Consider the following 19,568-nt stretch of genomic DNA (forward strand, 5'->3'; position numbering starts at 1 on the left):
GAGTGAACGCTAAGAACTGGACCCCTGAGGCAAAGTCAACATTCTCCAACCTCAAGAAAGCCTTCACTTCTGCCTCTGTTCTTCATCATCCTGATGTGACTCAACAGTTTTCCTTGGAGGTTAATGCCTCTTCCATTGGTGCTGGAGCACTCCTGTTTCAAAAGAATTCCATGGGTAAGGCAGTATCCTGTGGATTTTTCTCCAAACTCTTCTCTCCTGCTGAGCGCAACTACTCGATTGGGGACCGAGAATTTCTCTGCGTCAAGTTGGCCTTGGAAGAGTGGAGACACCTGCTAGAGGGAGCTGCTCATCCCATCATCATCTTCACTGATCACAAAAATCTTACATATTTGCAGTCTGTACAGCGACTTAATCCTCGTCAAGCCAGATGGTCACTGTTCTTCTCCAGATTTCGATTTCTTTTTTATTTCCGGCCCTGTGGACAAAAACATTAAGGCCGATGCCCTGTCTCGGTCATTCGAGACTGACGACACTGATAAAACCCTCAACACATTATTGATCGTTCTAGGATTATTGCTGTAAACCCTCTACAGATTAAGAACATTCCTCCTGGAAAGATTTTTGTCTGCCCTGCTGACAGGAAAATAATTAATCTGCTGGGGACATAATTCCAAACTGGACATGCACTCTGGTGCCTACAAGACTCGGGACTTTATTGCTCGTCATTATTGGTGGCCCTCGCTACCTAAATATGCCTTGGACTTTGTTTCCTCCTCTGCTAACTATGCCCTAAACAAGTCTTCTCATACTGATGCTCCCTGGAAACACATGGCCATGGACTTTATCACTGATCTTCCCCCTTCTGCTGGATGTACTGTGATCTGGGTAGTGGTCGACCCTTTTATCCAAGATGGCACATTTCTTTCCACTAACAGGCCTTCCCTCAGATCCTCGTCTGGCAGACCTGTTCATTCAGCACATTTTTCGTCTACATGGACTACCTCTCCATATTGTGTCTGACCTGGGTGTACAGTTCACGTCTAAATTCTGGAGAGACCTATGTGGTATTTTGGATGTGAAGCTGGACTTTTCTTCTGCCTATCACCCACAGTCTAACGGTCAAGTGAAAAGGATCAACCAAATACTAGAGAAACTTCTCTGTCATTTTGTTTCTGTCCAACATGACAATTGGTTACAGTTTCTGCCTTGGGCAGAATTTTCATTCACTAACCATATAAGCGAGTCTACTTCCTCTCCGTTCTTCATTGTATAGAGTCAGAGTTCCTCTTCCTGTGCCTGCAGCTAATTCTTCCTTCGCGACTTCTCTTCACATCTAGCAGCAAACCAAGTCCGCGATTTTTCAGGTAGTTGATCGCATGAAAGAATATGCCGATAGAAAGAGAAGGGTTCCTCCTCAGGTTCCCCCCCAGAGTCAAGGTCTTCAAGGAAAATTCGTCTGAAGATCCCTTCCCACAAATTCGCTCCCAGGTTCCTCGGCCCCTTTGAGGTGTTACAACAAATAAACCCTGTGTCTTATAAGCTTCGGCTGCCAACTACTTTCCAAATCCCCAACTGTATCTCTTCTAAAGCCTGTAGTTCTGAACAGTTACAGCAAATCCCGTGGTTTTGCAGTTGCTCCCATCGGTTCTTCTGACGTATTTTAGGTAACGGAAATCCTGGACTACAAGAGGGTCGGAAGGAGGACTTTCTCTCTGGTGGACTGGAAAGGGTTTGGTCCTGAGTAGAAGTCTTGGGAGCCTGAAGAGAACGTTGATGCCCCAACTCTCGTCAAGAAGTTCTTCCTACGCTGGACCTAAGAAGAGGGGGCGTAAGGAGGGGTACTGTTATGTTCAAGGTCGCTGCCAGTGTAATTTTCCCTAACCAATCCCTATGCACCCTGGACTTTAAAGAGGCTCTGTCACCAGATTTTGCAACCCCTATCTGCTATTGCAGCAGATAGGCGCTGCAATGTAGATTACAGTAACGTTTTTATTTTAAAAAAACGAGCATTTTTGGCCAAGTTATGACCATTTTTGTATTTATGCAAATGAGGCTTGCAAAAGTAAACACGCCCAGATGTAACACACATAATACACGCCCACTTGAACTTTTACTTTAAACACGCCCAGTTGGACTTTAGCAAGCCTCATTTGCATAAATACAAAAATGGTCATAACTTGGCCAAAAATGCTCGTTTTTTTTAAATAAAAACGTTACTCTTATCTCCATTGCAGCGCCGATCTGCTGCAATAGCAGATAGGGGTTGCAAAATCTGGTGACAGAGCCTCTTTAAAAAGAACTCTGCCCCCTTACGCCTGAGCGTTGTTGTGTCTGCCCATGTTCGTTATTGTAAATGGTCCCTTAGTTGTATCCTGTCTTCCTGTATCCCGTATCTAGTAATTATGCTTGTTCCAGTGCGAAGTCTTGTGTCGGAGTCGCGTTCATCATTTGTGCCAAGTGTCATCTGTGCCAAGTGCAATCTGTGCCAAGTGTCTGCTATGCCCAGTGTCTGCCACGCCAAGTGTCCTCCTCACCAAGTGTCTACCATGCCAAGTGTCTGCCACGCCAAGTGTCTGCCTAATCTTCTATCCAGGTACTCTTGTTCTATTGACTATCATTGACTGTTGTTTGGCCAGCTGCTACTCCGCTATGGTGAAGCGGCCGAGTGGGTCCACATACACCATAGCCGTGACATGCATATCATGAATACAAGTCCTCAAATTAAGTTATGGATTTGTGTGATAGTTCAGAGCAGGAATATTTATAAAACTGGCACTGTACATACAGTAGCAGCTGCCACCAGATTGCAAAAAATTTACATTTTCAAAGGAACCGTATTTCCTGCACATATTGCACACAAACATAACCCATATGTTCCCAGAAAAGGGAAAATATACTGAAAAAGTGACAATTCCTAACAATACTACTTGACAAATTGCATCTCATGAGCTCTTCATATGGAAACCCAGACTACACAAATCAACGTTCTGTTTCTATTATTACTTTTATTGCCCTAAATATAGATGCAACTGTTATTATTAGACCTAATAAGGTACAAGGCTGGCACATATTCTGTCTCATAATACATTAAACATGAGATGTTCTGGTCTGAGAAATAAAGGGCTGTAGTAGAGCTGGATGTATTTCTTACATCATAATATACCTTTGAACAAGGGAGTATTTTAGACTAATATAATAAACAGCAAGCAAGATTTACTCCCAGGTACTAACAGGGGAGTTTAGTGGCTTCAAGAAAAATATACACTTGCCTAATATTGTGTAGTTCCTCACGTACCGCCAAAATGGCTCTGACCAGCAAAAGCATAGACTCCAGAAGACCTCTGAAGATGTCCTGTGGTATCTGGCAACAGGACATTAGCAGCAGGTCATTTAAGTTGTGAGGTGAGGCCTCCATGTATCGGACTTGTCTTTCCAGCACATCCCGCAGATGATCTATTGGATTAGGATCTGGGAAATTTGGAGGCCAAGTCAACACCTTAAACTCTTTGTTATGTTCCTCAAACCATTCCTGAACAATTTTTGCAGTGTGGCAGGGGCATTAACCTACTGAAAGAGGCCACTGCCATTAGGGAATACCGTTGCCATGAAGGGGTGTACTTGCATACCTCCCAACCATCCCGGATTGAGCGGTACAGTCCTGGATTTGGTACGGTGTCCCGCTGTCTTGAGAGGCCGTTGGTATGTTCAGGACTGCCGGCGTCAACTGTATCTGCATCCTCAGGACATAGTTACTGTTGAACCTGTAACGTCCACAGCCACGGACCGTCGTGCTTAGCTGCCCTCCGACGGCTGCGGCCATGTACAAGTGAGTGCCGGGCGGCATCTCCCTCCTGAGAGACGCCGGCACTCACTTCCGCATCGCTGCACTAGTTCCCCATAGGGAAAGGCCAGTGCACACACATGAGGAAAATCTGTAATTAGCCCATGATCACCCTGGACTATAAAAAGGGCTCTGACCTTTAATTCATTGCCTGAGCGTTGTTGTGTTTACCCGTGTTAGTCTTGCAAATGGTCCCTTAGTGTTATCCTGTTCCCAGTGTTCCCGTACCTGCTACCTCTATCCCGTGCTACCGTTGTTCCTGTACCTTAGAAGGTTGGTGTCGTGTTGTGCCACCGGTCACGCCTGCTGTATTACACCATGCCTGGTGTCTGCTGTCAAGGTCCTATCTGAGCCTAGCTGTTACTACTATCTGAACTGCTACCGGTACCCTTGTGCTTGGACTATATAGACATTGACTTGGTACACTGTTTGGCCAGCTGCTAACCCGCTATGGCAGTTCGGCCCAGTTGGTCCACATACACACAGATCGTGAGAGAACCAAATGCTGAAGCAGGGAACCGTCAGCTCCCTGCTTCAGCATCAGTACAGAGGACTCTCCGGGCACAGCGCTACTTTAAGTGCTGAGCCTGGGAAGCCCTTAACTTCACTGTCCATATATATACAGTGATATCAGTGGCTCCTCCATAGCGGAATGCCCTGCCAGAGTGTTGCCGACGCTCTGGCCAGTAATTCTGCTCCTAGAGGGAATCCCTGACGTCATTGTGCATATATGGACAGTGACATTAGTGGCTCCTGCTGTAGCGGAATCCCTGGCAGAGCGTTGCCAACGCTATGGCCGGGGATTCAGTTTCTAGAGGGAATCCCTGACGTTACTGTCCATATATGGACAGTAATATCCAAAGAGAGTGTGAGACCGCAACAGAAACCTCCAGGGTATTAGGGTGCAGGCCCCCAGGGATCTGACTTGTAAATTCCCAAATGTAGACAAAAAAGAGGCAGCACTCCAAAAGTTGTATCAAAGTGGAAAAATTTATTCACCCCTCAGTGAACAAAGATTGCAACGTTTCAGCTGCTCCATGCAGCCTTTGTCAAGCAAAATACAACTCACAATTCAGTGCATTTATACACCCACAGTGGGAGGAGTCACCATCAAAATTTGCATCTAGAAAAAAGTTTTAAAGTTTATAAGAGCACAATCAACTGATCATACAACATATATGGTGTCAATATTGTGTAACAATATATGCATGTGAAAATATATATAAAAATATAAGTGACACAATAAAACAAACATAAAAATACCATCAAAACTCTCTAGATCGTAATTACAGGTTTATAACAAACAGCTGTAAGTCAGCAGGTGTGTATAAAGCAGTATACACATATATCTAATCACTGTCACTCACCTAAAGCAAGGGACTACAGCGCTCATGAGTCTAGTCTATCAAACTGTACTGATTCCGGCGACCATACAGTTCGACTGCCTCTTTTTCCTTTTTTTTTTTTTTGCATATATGGACAGAGACGTCAGTGGCTTCTCCTGGAGCGGAATCCCCTGCCAGAGCGTTGCCGACGCTACCGCTGGTAATTCCGCCCTAGAGGGAGTCCAACTGGCTGCAGGGGGGTACCACTATCTACAGAGGGTTGGCACTATCTTGAAGGGGGTTGTGGCACTATCTACATCGGCACTGTGGCGCTATCTACAGGGGACGCTGTGCGCTATCTACATGGGAACTGTGTGTGACACTATCTACATGGGCACTATGTGGGCACTGCCACTTTATATGTGGGCAATGGCACTAGGGGCAGCTAAGGGGGCATTATACTGTATGGGGCAGCTAAGGGGCATTATACTGTATGGTGGCATTTAGAGGTGCATTATACTGTATGGGGGCATTTACATGGGCATTATACTGTATGGGGCAGCTATGGGGGCAATGTACTGTGGGGGAAGCTACAGGGGCATTATACAGTATGGGGCAGCTGAGGGGCATTATTCTGTATGGTGGCATTTAGAGGTGCATTATTCTGTATGGGGGCATTTACATGGGCATTATACTGTATGGGGCAGCTATGGGGGCATTATACTGTGGGGGAAGCTACAGGGGCATTATACTGTATGGGGCAGCTGTGGGGGCATTACAGTGTATGGTGTCAGCAATGGGGCATCGTACTGTATGGGGGAATCTATATGGGCATTATACTGTATGGGGCAACTGTGGGGACATTATACTGTATGGGGCAGCTATGGGGCATTATAATGTATGGGTCAACAATGGGGGCATTATACTGTATGCGGGCAGCTATGGGGCATTATACTGTATGGGTGTATCTATCAAGGCATTATACTGTATGGGTGCATCTATGGGGGCATTATACTGTAGGGAGCAGCTATGGGGGGATTATACTGTATGGGGGCAGCTGTGGGGGCATTATACTGTGTGGGGGCAACTGATTGGCATTATACTGTGTGGGAGGCACTATGGGAGCATGATACTGTGTGGGCTGAAGCAGGTGTGTATGGACGGGTATTGGGCGGGATTAGAGGCGCGGCTTAAAAGGGAAAAAATTACAAATGTGTACCTCTTTGCGATACTTGAAAGTTGGGAGGTATGGTACTTGGTCTGCAGCAATGTTTAGGTAGGTGGTACATGTCAAAGTAACATCCACATGAATGCCAGGACCCAAGGCTTTCCAGCAGAACATTGCCCAGAGTATCACACTGCCTCCGCCTCCTTATCTTCTTCCCATAGTGCATTCTGGTGCCATCTCTTCCCCAGGTAAGTGACGCATGCGCATCCGACTGTCCACGTAATTTGAAGGAAAGCGTGATTCATCAGACCAGGCCACCTTCTTCCACTGCTCCATGGTCCAGTTCTGATTTTCACGTGCTCATTGCAGATGCTTTCAGCAGTGAACAGTGGACAACATGGGCACTCTGACTGGTCTACAATTACGTAGCCCCAAATGCAGCAAGCTGCGATGTTCTGCGGGTTCTGACACCTTTCTATCATAGCCAGCAGTAACTTTTTCAGCAATTTTTGCTACAGTAGCTCTTCTGTGTGATCAGACCAGATGGGCTAGCCTTCACTCCTCACGCGCAGTCACCGGTTGTCCTTTCTTGGACTACTTTTGGTAGATATTAACCACAGCATACCAGGAACACCCCCAAGATCTGTCGTTTTGGAGATTCTCTGACACAGTTGTTTAGACATCACAGTTTGGCCCTTGTCAAAGTTGTTCAGATCCTTACACATTTTTTCTTGCTTCCAACATATTAACTTCAAGAACTGACTGTTCACTCGCTGCAAAATATCATCCACCCCTTGACGGACGCCATTGTAACAAGATAATTAATGTTATTCATTTGTTATTTAATGTTATGGCTGAATGGTTGTGTACGTCAGGCTGAAGACTCAAGCGCAATATGAACAGAGCTTCACTTATATTAACACTGCAACTGCACTTTAACCCTTTCTGCAAAAATATTTACTATTACGTCCTAATTGCGGTGTTCGACCACAATAGGACAGAATAGTACGTCTAGTGGATATACATTAGATTAATTCAAATTTTTAGGTTGATTTATGTAATCCATGAAAGCGCCTCATTGCTTCTCAGGCAGAAAAATGATAAGTGACACCGCTGATCTCTGTAGGAAAGGATGTAGAGCACTGATACATCTGAAAAGAAAGGGGGGAGGCCAGTCTTTAAATCTGAGAATTATTTTACTTATAAATTCTAGCATCATTGTCATGGCGATTAAACCTGTTGTGGTGCGGAAAGCCTGTACTTAGCTGATTCCCGGAGGGATCTGACAGGCGCAGCCATGGTGACACGGTATGTATACAAGAACAAGTCTGTGTAAAGGTAAGAAAACCGGGCCCTGATTCAATCCCACAACTGATGAAGTGTAAGGAAAACTTAGGTATTCATTATATTTGCACAGATTTAGTCTCAGGGATCCATTTACAGGGATAATTCCATATTTTTCTAGGATTTCTGGAACGTAAAGCTGATGACGATAAGCGCAGTGCACACCATACAGACCTGCGTCTCTATCATCCAACATAAACGGAACGAGCAAAAGCTACACAACACTACATAGTACTGGAACTCGTAAGGAAATTAGAAGTACAAGAATTCTTCCAGGAAATATATCAAGCATGCTATAAGCTGGTCATATAGTACATGGCGAGATGTTCCATAGACGGCTACAGTCAGCATGACCGCTCTCAGAACATCACAACGTGTCACAGGTATATTGGGAATCTCATCTTTTTCTTTTCCTGCTTGTTTGCAGTCAAAAATGCCTGATTTTTGCCCCTACACCAGTGTTCTCCAACCTATGGCTCTCCAAGCTACAACTCCCAGCATGATCTCACAGCCACAGTCTGTCAGGGCATGCTGGGAGTTGCAGTTTCTGGTTGAGAGACCACTGCTCTACATTATCCGATTCTCAGCATCGCCATTACATAGGGAAGAAGATACCCGGAGCTTTAGAGAGTCTTGGTTAATGTCATCTCTTTCCCCCATGTTACAGTACTATGGGCTAAGGGTATGTTCACACGCTAGCTGTCATTTACGGCTGAAATGACAGCCTGTTTTCATAAGAAAATAGCTGCGTCGTTTCAGCTGTAAAAGCAGCTCCTCGTAATATACGAGGCGTCTGTGACACTCGTATATCTTGAGCTGCTCTTCATTCAGTTCAATGAAGAACAGCTCAAATTACGTAGCAAAGAAGTGTCCTGCACTTCTTTGCCGAGGCAGACAATTTACGCGTCGTCGTTTGACAGCTGTCAAACGACGACGCGTAAATGACAGGTCGTCTGCACAATACGTCGGCAAACCCATTCAAATGAATGGGCAGATGTTTGCCGACGTATTGTACCCCTATTTTCAGACGTAAAACGAGGCATAATACGCCTCGTTTACGCCTGAAAATAGGTCGTGTGAACCCAGCCTAAGAGATATGAGGAAGGGAAAGGGTCAAAGAGAACAAGCAGCTACCTTGCTGGATATGGTTCTTCTGCTCCGAAACCCTCAGGGTATGTTCACACGACCAATTTTCAGGCGTAATGGAGGTGTTTTACGCCTCGAATTATGCCTGAAAAGACGACTCCAATATGTCGGCAAACATCTGCCCATTACTTGCAATGGGTCTTACGATGTTCTGTGCAGACAAGCTGTCATTTTACGCGTCGCTGTCAAAATACGGTGCGTAAAATGACGGCTCGTCAAAAGAAGTGCAGGACACGTCTTGGGACGTTTTTGGAGCCGTTTTCTCATAGACTCCAATGAAAACAGCTCCAAAAACGGACGTAAAAAACGCCGCGAAATACGCGAGTTGCTCAAAAAAACTTCTGAAAATCAGGGGCTGTTTTCCCTTGAAAACAGCTCCATATTTTGATACGTTTTTGACTCTGCGTGTGAACATACCCTTAGGGCATGCCCACACGTGGCGGATTTCCTCCGCAACTGTCCGCATCAATGCCGCACAGAATCTGCGTTGCAGATTCTGCGGCGGATCTGCCCAAAATGTGCAGTAAATTGATGCGGACTAGCTGCTGCGGACTGCAGTAAAAGTGCTTCCCTTCTCTCTATCAGTGCAGGATAGAGAGAAGGGACAGCACTTTCCCTAGTGAAAGTAAACGACTTTCATACTTACCGGCCGTTGTCTTGGTGACGCGTCCCTCTTTCGGCATCCAGCCCGACCTCCCTGGATGACGCGGCAGTCCATGTGACCGCTGCAGCCTGTGATTGGCTGCAGCCGTCACTTAGACTGAAACGTCATCCTGGGAAGCTGGACTGGAGACAGAAGCAGGGAGTTCTCGGTAAGTATGAACTTCTATTTTTTTTACAGGTTGCTGTATATTGTGATCGGTAGTCACTGTCCAGGGTGCAGAAACAGTTACTGCCGATCGCTTAACTCTTTCAGCACCCTGGACAGTGACTATTTACTGACGTCTCCTAGCAACACTCCCGTAATTACGGGAGCCCCATTGACTTCCTCAGTCTGGCTGTAGACCTAGAAATACATAGGTCCAGCCAGAATGAAGAAATGTCATGTCAAAAAAGCAAGACGCATCCGCAGCACACATAACATGTGCATGACAGCTGCGGACTTCATTGCGGAAATTAGAATCTCCATTGAAGTCAATGGAGAAATTCCGCCATGAGTCCGCAACCAGTCCGCCACAACTCCGCAACATCCATTGCATGCTGCGGACACCAAATTCCGCACCGCAGCCTATGCTCCGCAGCGGAATTTTCCGCTTCGTCTAAACGAACCCTACTAAATAGAAGTGGAAGTCAATGGAGAAACGGCTCCGCTGCGGATTAACGCTGCGGAGTGTCCGCAGCGGAATTCAAGAGTAATTCCGCCACGTGTGGCTTTGCCCTTAGAGAGAGAAAACAGCTTCTGATTTTCAGGCATTTTTGAAACTGAAAATGAAGCTTCTTTTAATTTTGAGCTTCTTCTGAGGCTTCTTTTCAGGCTTTTTTTGAGGTGTTTTTCATAGTCTTCAATGGAAAATCAGCTCCAAAAAACACCTCAAGAAGTGACATGCTACTTCTTTTTACGGAGCGTCTTTTTACGTTCCGTTTTTTTAAAAACATAGGCGTAAAAAGATGCCCCATATGAACTAAATGCTGTTTTTCCCATTTATTTCAATGTGCAGATGTTTGTAGGCATTCAGCTTCCGTTTTTTCAGGCGTTTTTCAAGGCGTAAACGCCCCGAAATATGCCTGAAAACACTGCCTGTGACCATACTCTCACTCCTAGATACCAGATTGCCATTTTTATTAATGGAATAATGTAAGTTTACGTACCATTTAAGGCTTTTGTGAATTTTTTAAATTTTTTTTTTTTTAGATAGTAGCAATCGCAGGGCAAGAAATGCAGTTAAAGAGGCTGTCACCAGATTTTCAAACCCCTATCTCCTATTGCAGCAGATCGGCGCTGCAATGTAGATAAGAGTAACGTTTTGTTTTTTCAAAAACAAGCATTTTTGGCCAAGTTATGACCATTTTTATATTTATGCAAATGAGGCTTTCTTAAGTACAACTGGGCGTGTTTAAAGTTAAGTACAACTGGGTGTGTATTGTGTGTGTACATCTGGGCGTTTTTACTTCTTTTACTAGCTGGGCATTGTGAATAGAAGTGTATGATGCTGACGAATCAGCATCATCCACTTCTCTTCGTTAACACCCAGCTTCTGGCAGTGCACAGACACACAGCGTGTTCTCGAGAGATCACGCTGTGACGTCACTTCCTGCCCCAGGTCCTGCATCGTGTCGGACGAGCGAGGACACATCGGCACCAGGCGACAGAGGCTACAGTTGATTCTGCAGCAGCATCGGCGTTTGCAGGTAAGTCGATGTAGCCTCTGTCGCCTGGTGCCGATGTGTCCTCGCTCGTCCGACACGATGCAGGACCTGGGGCAGGAAGTGACGTCACAGCGTGATCTCTCGAGAACACGCTGTGTGTCTGTGCACTGCCAGAAGCTGGGTGGTAACGAAGAGAAGTGGATGATACTGATTCGTCAGCATCATACACTTCCATTCACAACGCCCAGCTAGTAAAACAAGTAAAAACGCCCAGATGTTACAAACACAAGACACGCCCAGTTGGACTTAACTTTAAACACGCCCAGTTGTACTTAAGAAAGGCTCATTTGCATAAATATAAAAATGGTCATAACTTGGCCAAAAATGCTCGTTTTTGAAAAAAAAAAAAAAACATTACTGTAATCTACATTGCAGCGCCGATCTGCTGCAATACGAGATAGGGGTTTGAAAATCTGGTGACAGAGGCTCTTTAAGGAGGACCTGTAAGGGTTTTTTATTTTTCCAAATCACATACCTCCCCTTAATCCTGGCATCCTCTCGGTTTCAGTGCTGTGATTTATTTTTTTGACCCTCCCGTTGTCCCACTATGGCCACTGCTCCACTTGGCGCCTAATATGATCATTTTGAGTAAAGTTACAGAGAGGAGGAGACCTCATCTATCTTAAGTAGGTGTTGCCTCCTGCATCACTGTGACACTGTCCAATCAGAGTGGACAGCCTCACAGTGATGCAGAAGACACGCTCTGATTGGACAGCGTCACAGTGATGCAGGAGGCAACACCTACTTAGGATAGATCAGGTCTCCTCCTCTCTGTAACTACTCAAAATTAGCATATTAGGCGCCAAGTGGAGCAGTGGCTGTAACGGGAGGGCCAAAAAAAATAAAAATTACAGCGCTGGAATCGAGAGGACGCCAGGAATAAGGGGAGGTATGTGGTTTAAAACAAAACATGACAGATCCTCTAAGTAATGATATGAAACTACACTTAAATGCATCTTCAGTATCTCCTCTGCCTTTCGGTCTACCTTTGGAAATATTTAAGAGTTCACAGGCTCTTATAATGTATAATGTTTATGTGATAGTGGTGTGATATATATATATATATATATATATATATATATATATATATATATATATATATATATTAGAGTATAACGCTATGTCCATGGTCTTTGTTATCAGGGCAAATAAGGAAAACTGAATCCTATTAGTAGAGCTAGAGATCAATGGATCTATATAGTTGGGTAAATTGACTAACTTTGATGCACAGAATGTGTGAATCACTCATAATATTACACTCAATTGACCCTTATATAATAATGAATAAATATATCATATATCAGAAAAGGAAACTTTCTCCACCCAGGGAGATTTCCTCCAGTCTGACAAGTAGAACCATTGTGTGGTAGGTATAATGTGACGGGGGTGGGGGGGGGGGGGTGGAGTAAGAGCTCCTTATGTTACACATCTCCTCTTAATTAAAGGGCAGAATTCAAGCCCCTTACTAGGAGCCTTGTTCTCAGTCACAAGGAAGAAAGCGGAGTCACACAACACACACACCCTCCCATTGCTGGTCCATAAGGAAGAATCTCCCTCCCTTACAGGATGTGCTATTAAACAGCACAGCAGCCAACATCCATCCTTAGCAGCAGTGGTACACACACAGCCAGGCAGCAGCATACAGATTGCTCTGACAGCACAACACAGAGAATATACCACCTGCTGATCCCATCATCAGGGAACATCACTGCAACAAGGTAACAAGAAGTCAATGTTGTGCTGTAGATGTGTATATGCTGCATGCTTTATAATGACAACCTGTATACATATCCACTAAGGCAGCAGTGGAGAGTGGGAGGCTTACAACCTGTACAACATGAGAGGCAAGCTATAATAATGCATGAATGAATGACTGGATGGATGAATGGATGGATGGCAGACCCAGGAACATTGCATTGTGCGCTACAGTTTTATATTAGAGATAGAATACAATGTAAATCAGATTATGTGTGGAAGAAGTAACCAAATCCAGAGACTGTTTTATTATATTTTCAATAGAAAAAATGCAGAAAACGGTGAAATATTTCTGCAATTGTAGCAATAACTGTATAAAGGCTACATCAGTCCCCCTCTCCCTCATTGTCTTTCTCCATTGTCCCTCCCTTTGTCCATGTCTTGTTTGCCAATTCTCACAGGTGTCTGTTGTGTCTGATATTATGGAGACTTGATGATTTAGTTCGATTTTGAGGTTTATTTTGGGTAATCTTTTCATCAGTCATTGTTAGAGGGGGAGTGGTGGGGGAGGGGAATTAAGTGTTGTTTATTCCAGTTCCTTGCGACGCCCCCCCCCCCTTTCCTCATAGTTAAATCCCAGAAATCTCTTTCTTCTTTGTGAAGATGCCCCAGATTTATGTATTTACACAAAAAAAAATAATAACAGCACAATTGTAAAGGAAATAGACAATAAATATAGGAAAGCGTTTAGAGGGAATTTGTTTTATTTGTTTATTTATTTATTTTTATTTATTTATTTTTATTTGGTTTTTTTTTATTGGAAACTGCTACATATTATTATTATTATTATTATTATTATTATTATTATTATTATTATTATGTTACTATTAAATCTGAAATTTATTGAGTTTCATGAGATTGAAACTATCTGGGGCAAAATGGCAGCTGAGATGATCCAAAGAAAGCTTTGCACAATAATTCAACTTGGTGTGACGCAACATTTTTGTTTTGTAGATAAGATTCACTGTAACTGCATATTACACACAGTCTACAATGGACCCATTATAAAGCCTGTATAATATAATAGTCTAAAACAGCACAATGCAATGTAGTAAACTATTGAACGGCCGAGATGATGTTGAGCAGCTTTTGTCATTTCCACCATTTCATTAAATACTATATATATATATATATATCTCTTGTCTCATAGGCAACAATAACTAATTTCTATCTAGTCTTAAAAGGGACTGCTGTGGTCTGCTGTCTTGCAGGAATGTTTTTTTTACTGGACTCTTAGGTAGAAAATATGGTAGATCACACATCTCAGATAGACCGCTGAATTCTGCACATGGGTGTAAACATACACATGCTGGCTTGTCCTCCACATCCAGTAGCACATACAGAGACTTACATATGTACATGTATGAGTATAACAGATTATATCTCCGGTGATATAAAAGTGTTTTTTTTAATGAATGCTTTTTAGAAAATGTGTCTCTCCCCTTTATACCAACTAACCAATGCTTTTGACTTGCAGCGCCCCATGTAGGAAACACTGGGTACAACTCTCATTCCATAGTACATCAATACATAGAAATATGTGTTTTAGCATATAATGCATATACTATATATAGTAGCCAATAGTCAAAAGATATTGTTGTAGGATTTTTCAAAAATCTGATGTCTATGGTTCCAGCATTACAGCCCTCAGTGTCTACTATTAGGAGAAACTAGGATCAAAAGGCTTAGATTTTTACCTGACTGATCTTTTTTTATTTGAGATAAGCGTGACCAAAGGTATTTGGTACACGCTTAACCCCCTACCTCTGTAGAAATAACATGATTTGGCTGATCTTGAAAGGCATGTGAACACGTATAATAGCTAGTGGCCAAATTATTCTTATGGTGACAGCTGTCTTCTATCTATAACCAACCTGGGAGCCCCTCACTAGGTCAGCATGCCACAAAAGGGTTGACCAAAAGTCAACATAAGGAAAGGGATTAGCCAATTTTAGGCCGATTCATCGAGCGCCGATCAATGACACATCGTTCATCGGCGCTGGTTTGCTCCTGTCACAAGGAGCTATGGATGGGGACGAGCAGTCGTTACTCCGATCGCTCGTCCCCATACATTATTATCATGTCCGCAGCGCATCTCACTGTTTACACAGGGAGTTGTACTGCCGACAACGATAATATTTAACTTTTTTCTAACTATATGATCAGCAGATGAACGAGCATTTGCTCGTTCATCTGCTGATCGCTGCCCTGTTTACACAGGGAAATTATCGGCATCAAGCGATCTATGAACGCTTGTCTGCCCAATAATCTCCCAGTGTAAAAGGGCCTTTATTAACTTAAACTTTATCTTATCTACATTTACTGTGCAGTTGAATACAATCAATCCCAGGAGTCACCCTTTTCAGGCGGGCAAGAGAGGGTGACTGCATTAGGCAGTGTTCTTTAAAGGTGTGTATATACTACCGTTCAAAAGTTTGGGGTCACCCAGACAATTGTGTGTTTTCCATGAAAACTCACACTTATATTTATCAAATGAGTTGCAAAATGACTAGAAAATATAGTCAAGACATTGACAAGGTTATAAATAATTATGATTTTTATTTGAAATAATAATTTTCTCCTTCAAACTTTGCTTTCGTCAAAGAATGCTCCATTTGCAGCAATTACAGCATTACAGACCTTTGGCATTCTAGCTGTTAATTTGCTGAGGTAATCGGGAGAAATTTCACCCCATGCTTCCAGAAGGCCCTCCCACAAGTTGGATTGGCTTGATGGGCACTTCTTGCGTACCGTACGGTCAAGCTGCTCCCACAACAGCTCTATGGGGTTGAGACCTTGTAACTGCGCTGGCCACTCCATTACAGATAGAATACCAGCTGCCTGCTTCTTCCCTAAATAGTTCTTGCATAATTTGGAGGTGTGCTTTGGGTCAGTGTCCTGGTGTAGGATGAAATTGGCTCCAATCAAGCGCTGTCCACAGGGTATGGCATGGCGTTGGAAAATGGAGTGATAGCCTTCCTTATTCAAAATCCCTTTTACCTTGTACAAATCTCCCACTTTACCAGCACCAAAGCAACCCCAGACCATCACATTACCTCCACCATGCTTGACAGATGGCGTCAGGCACTCTTCCAGCATCTTTTCAGTTGTTCTGCGTCTCACAAATGTTCTTCTGTGTGATCCAAACACCTCAAACTTCGATTCGTCTGTCCATAACACTTTTTTCCAATCTTCATCTGTCCAATGTCTGTGTGCTTTTGCCCATATTAATCTTTTCCTTTTATTAGCCAGTCTCAGATATGGCTTTTTCTTTGCCACTCTGCCCTGAAGGCCAGCATCCCGGAGACGCCTCTTCACTGTAGACGTTGACACTGGCGTTTTGCGGGTACTATTTAATGAAGCTGCCAGTTGAGGACCTGTGAGGTGTCTATTTCTCAAACTAGAGACTCTAATGTACTTGTCTTGTTGCTCAGTTGTGCAGCGGGGCCTCCCACTTCTCTTTCTACTCTGGTTAGAGCCTGTGTGTGCTGTCCTCTGAAGGGAGTAGTACACACCATTGTAGGAAATCTTCAGTTTCTTGGCAATTTCTCGCATGGAATAGCCTTCATTTCTAAGAATAAGAATAGACTGTCGAGTTTCACATGAAAGCTCCCTTTTTCTAGCCATTTGGAGAGGTTAATCGAACCCACAAATGTAATTCTCCAGATTCTCAACTAGCTCAAAGGAAGGTCAGTTTTATAGCTCCTCTAAACAGCAAAACTGTTTACAGCGGTGCTAACATAATCACACAAGGGTTTTCAAGTGTTTTCTAATCATCCATTAGCCTTCTAACACAGTTAGCAAACACAATGTACCATTAGAACACTGGAGTGATGGTTGCTGGAAATGGGCCTCTATACACCTATGTAGATATTGCATTAAAAACCAGACGTTTGCAGCTAGAATAGTCATTTAGCACATTAACAATGTATAGAGTGTATTTCTGATTAATTTAATGTTATCTTCATTGAAAAAAACTGTGCTTTTCTTTCAAAAAGAAGGAAATTTCTAAGTGACCTTAAACTTTTGAACGGTAGTGTGTATATATATATATATATATATATATATATATATACATACATTTAGATTTTTGTGAATTTGATCAGCAGCCTTTTTATAATCTTTACTTATATAAAATGTATCCTTTTGTTTTTAGAAATGGTCAGTCTAACTGTGTGCTCAGTATATTACTTGTTCTGATATAGCATGGTACACGTAACGCCTCAGTCACACCCGTCTGTATATTGAGTACTTTGGCATCTTAGTGGGCTCCGTGCAAATGGCCGCATTAAGCCTCTCTACATGAGTCGTATACTTAGAGCCAAGCAAGAGATCGAATCCCATCCTGTTATATCAGGAAAGGCTTTGGGAAATCCTTTTCTTATCCCATAGAATAGAATCCGATCTGGTCCTTTTCCACTAGATATTTACTCTATACTGTAATAGAGCTATGTACATGAGCCTTTAAAGACGTTTTCTGGGACTTCAAAATTGATGGCTTGTCCTTAGGAAAGCCCTTCAATGTTTGATCCATCGAGACCTGACTTGTAGGACCCCACTGATCAGCATAATGGAGGGGCTGCGGCGCTCACATTAGGATAGGATATCAATGTTTAATTAGTGTCTGACCCCCGGCGATCAGCAGAATGAAGGCAGAATGACAAGCACAGTGGTTTGGCTATGTAATGTGTAGCTGCTTCTGTTACTGCAGCTCAGTCCCATTAAAGTTAATGGAACTGAGCAGCTGTACAAGGCACAGCTGCCGGTACGGATAAAACAATGTGCACAATGAATGGGATGTGGACACGCGCGGTATACCGTTTGTACTGTAACCCACGGTATGGAATAGCGTAGTCTACTACGCTATTCCATACAGTGAAAAAAAAGGTATGGCAACGCAAAGCTCCTGGAAGTCTGTATTTGAAGGAGTTCATATGGCGCCACCTGTTTGACCCCCTGATATGTAGCTTTCTGGGGTCTTAAAAACATACTAATAGGTTAATTTGCTTCCTATGAAATTGGCTCTAGTCTTTGTGTGTGTCTGAGATAAGGAAATTGGATTGTGAGCCCCATTGGGGACAGGAACTTATGTGAGTGACTACAATCTCTGTACAGTGCAGCGGAATATTTTGATACTATATAAGCAACAGGAAATAAATAAAATAAATAAACAAGGATCGGGGGTCTTAAAATCCAACGTTATTAATTACACCACAAGATAAACCTCCATACAATAAACATGCATGCTCAGCCAATATAAGTATGCATTTCTATGGGGGAGTGATAACTATGGGATGGACGCTCAGCTATCTTGTGTGTATGACCAGCTGAAAAAAATTTAAGGTATTATCTTACTGTTGTGAAGAAGCCCACAATGTGTGCCAATGCAAGATACCATAAATTGGCCCTACGTTTATTGTGTACACCAGGAAAGCTTCCGATGTACACACTTAATGTGCCCATAAGGCTCCACTAGCCGCCGGAGGCCAAAACCGTGTCATTTTGGCCTCCGTCGGGCTGATGTACATTGGTACACCTTTTTAAAAAAGTGTGGAATAGCGTATTAGACTACGCTATTTTATACACAGTCCCAACAAAAGACATATACCATTCGGGATACTTTTTTTTTTTAACATGGGAGCCTAGAGAGTGGTGTATGTTTATACATTTCTTTCTTGGCTCTGAAAATTTTAACTCTCCAACCGTTGTGAAATTACTCTCAAGCATGCTGAAACACACAATTTCACTAGATCTGGAAAGCCACAGGTTGCAGACCACTAATGTAAAATTATCAGAATTCCATAAGCAGCTACATCTCCACAATGCACATAAATAATGTAAGTGAGCATTTAAAGCACACAAAATACTATATAGACAGTCATTGATTACAGGGCACCTATGAATGCTGGGAAATGTAGTTTAGTAATTACATAATTAAAGGAGGAAGATACAGATGTGTCAACCCTTACCTTTGCTTGAATTTTGTTAAGGACTCCTATTTCTCATACAATATCGCGACATGCTAGCAAAACTCTTGTCAGGCCGCAACTCACATCACAACCACTGGGTGGCCACACAAGGAACATATAGCATAGACATCTCGTGACAGGGTATCGCAAGATCATATTTTTCTTAAAAATCAGTCATCTCGTGCCACACATCTCAGGATATGTTTAGATATGAGGAAAGGTAAGGAAGGACACATCTGTGCGGCATGCAGGGAATTCAGGCGCATCCTGTCATAGGAGTGAGTGTGCAGTTTATGTGCAGCCTACTGCAATAAAACTGGAAAAAAAGGTTCAGAACAAAGGGAAATGTTATTCTCGGTCTCCAAGGGGATGAAGGGGAACTGTCATATAAACTAAATTTCTTGTACAACAATAGGATGTTCTGTACCGAAAATAAATCTTTGTCCTTGGACAGGTCTGAAGACCCCATGCGGTTGAATTACAAGAGTTCAGGACCTATAGCTATATGCAACCTGGCAACTTCTGCTATACAACTACAGTACATATATTTGCACTTTCAAGAATTTAGTGATACAATTGTGGTCAGTATATTTATCAAGAGCATCAGGAAGATGCAAATGGAGTGTCTTATAGTTGAAGGGATAGGAGTGCTAAAATATTCTTAAAACTGCTTTCATTCTGATGGACGCACA

At 43.1% G+C, this 19,568-nt stretch overlaps 1 protein-coding gene across 3 annotated transcripts in view; it reads left to right on the plus strand.

Annotated features, from left to right (window-relative positions):
- LOC142662150 (FXYD domain-containing ion transport regulator 6-like) overlaps window positions 1-19,568 on the plus strand; it is a 93,683-nt gene that overhangs the window by 24,519 nt on the left and 49,596 nt on the right. The window contains exon 1 of one of the 3 annotated variants that reach the window (XM_075840149.1): window positions 12,616-12,870. The exons of the other annotated variants lie outside the window; for them this stretch is intronic. The gene's annotated coding sequence lies outside the window, so the exon portion shown is untranslated. Of the gene's footprint in view, window positions 1-12,615; window positions 12,871-19,568 lie in introns of those variants that run through there. 3 annotated transcript variants of the gene reach the window in all.

Source organism: Rhinoderma darwinii, chromosome 10, assembly GCF_050947455.1.
Source record: "Rhinoderma darwinii isolate aRhiDar2 chromosome 10, aRhiDar2.hap1, whole genome shotgun sequence".
NCBI lineage: Eukaryota > Metazoa > Chordata > Amphibia > Anura > Rhinodermatidae > Rhinoderma > Rhinoderma darwinii.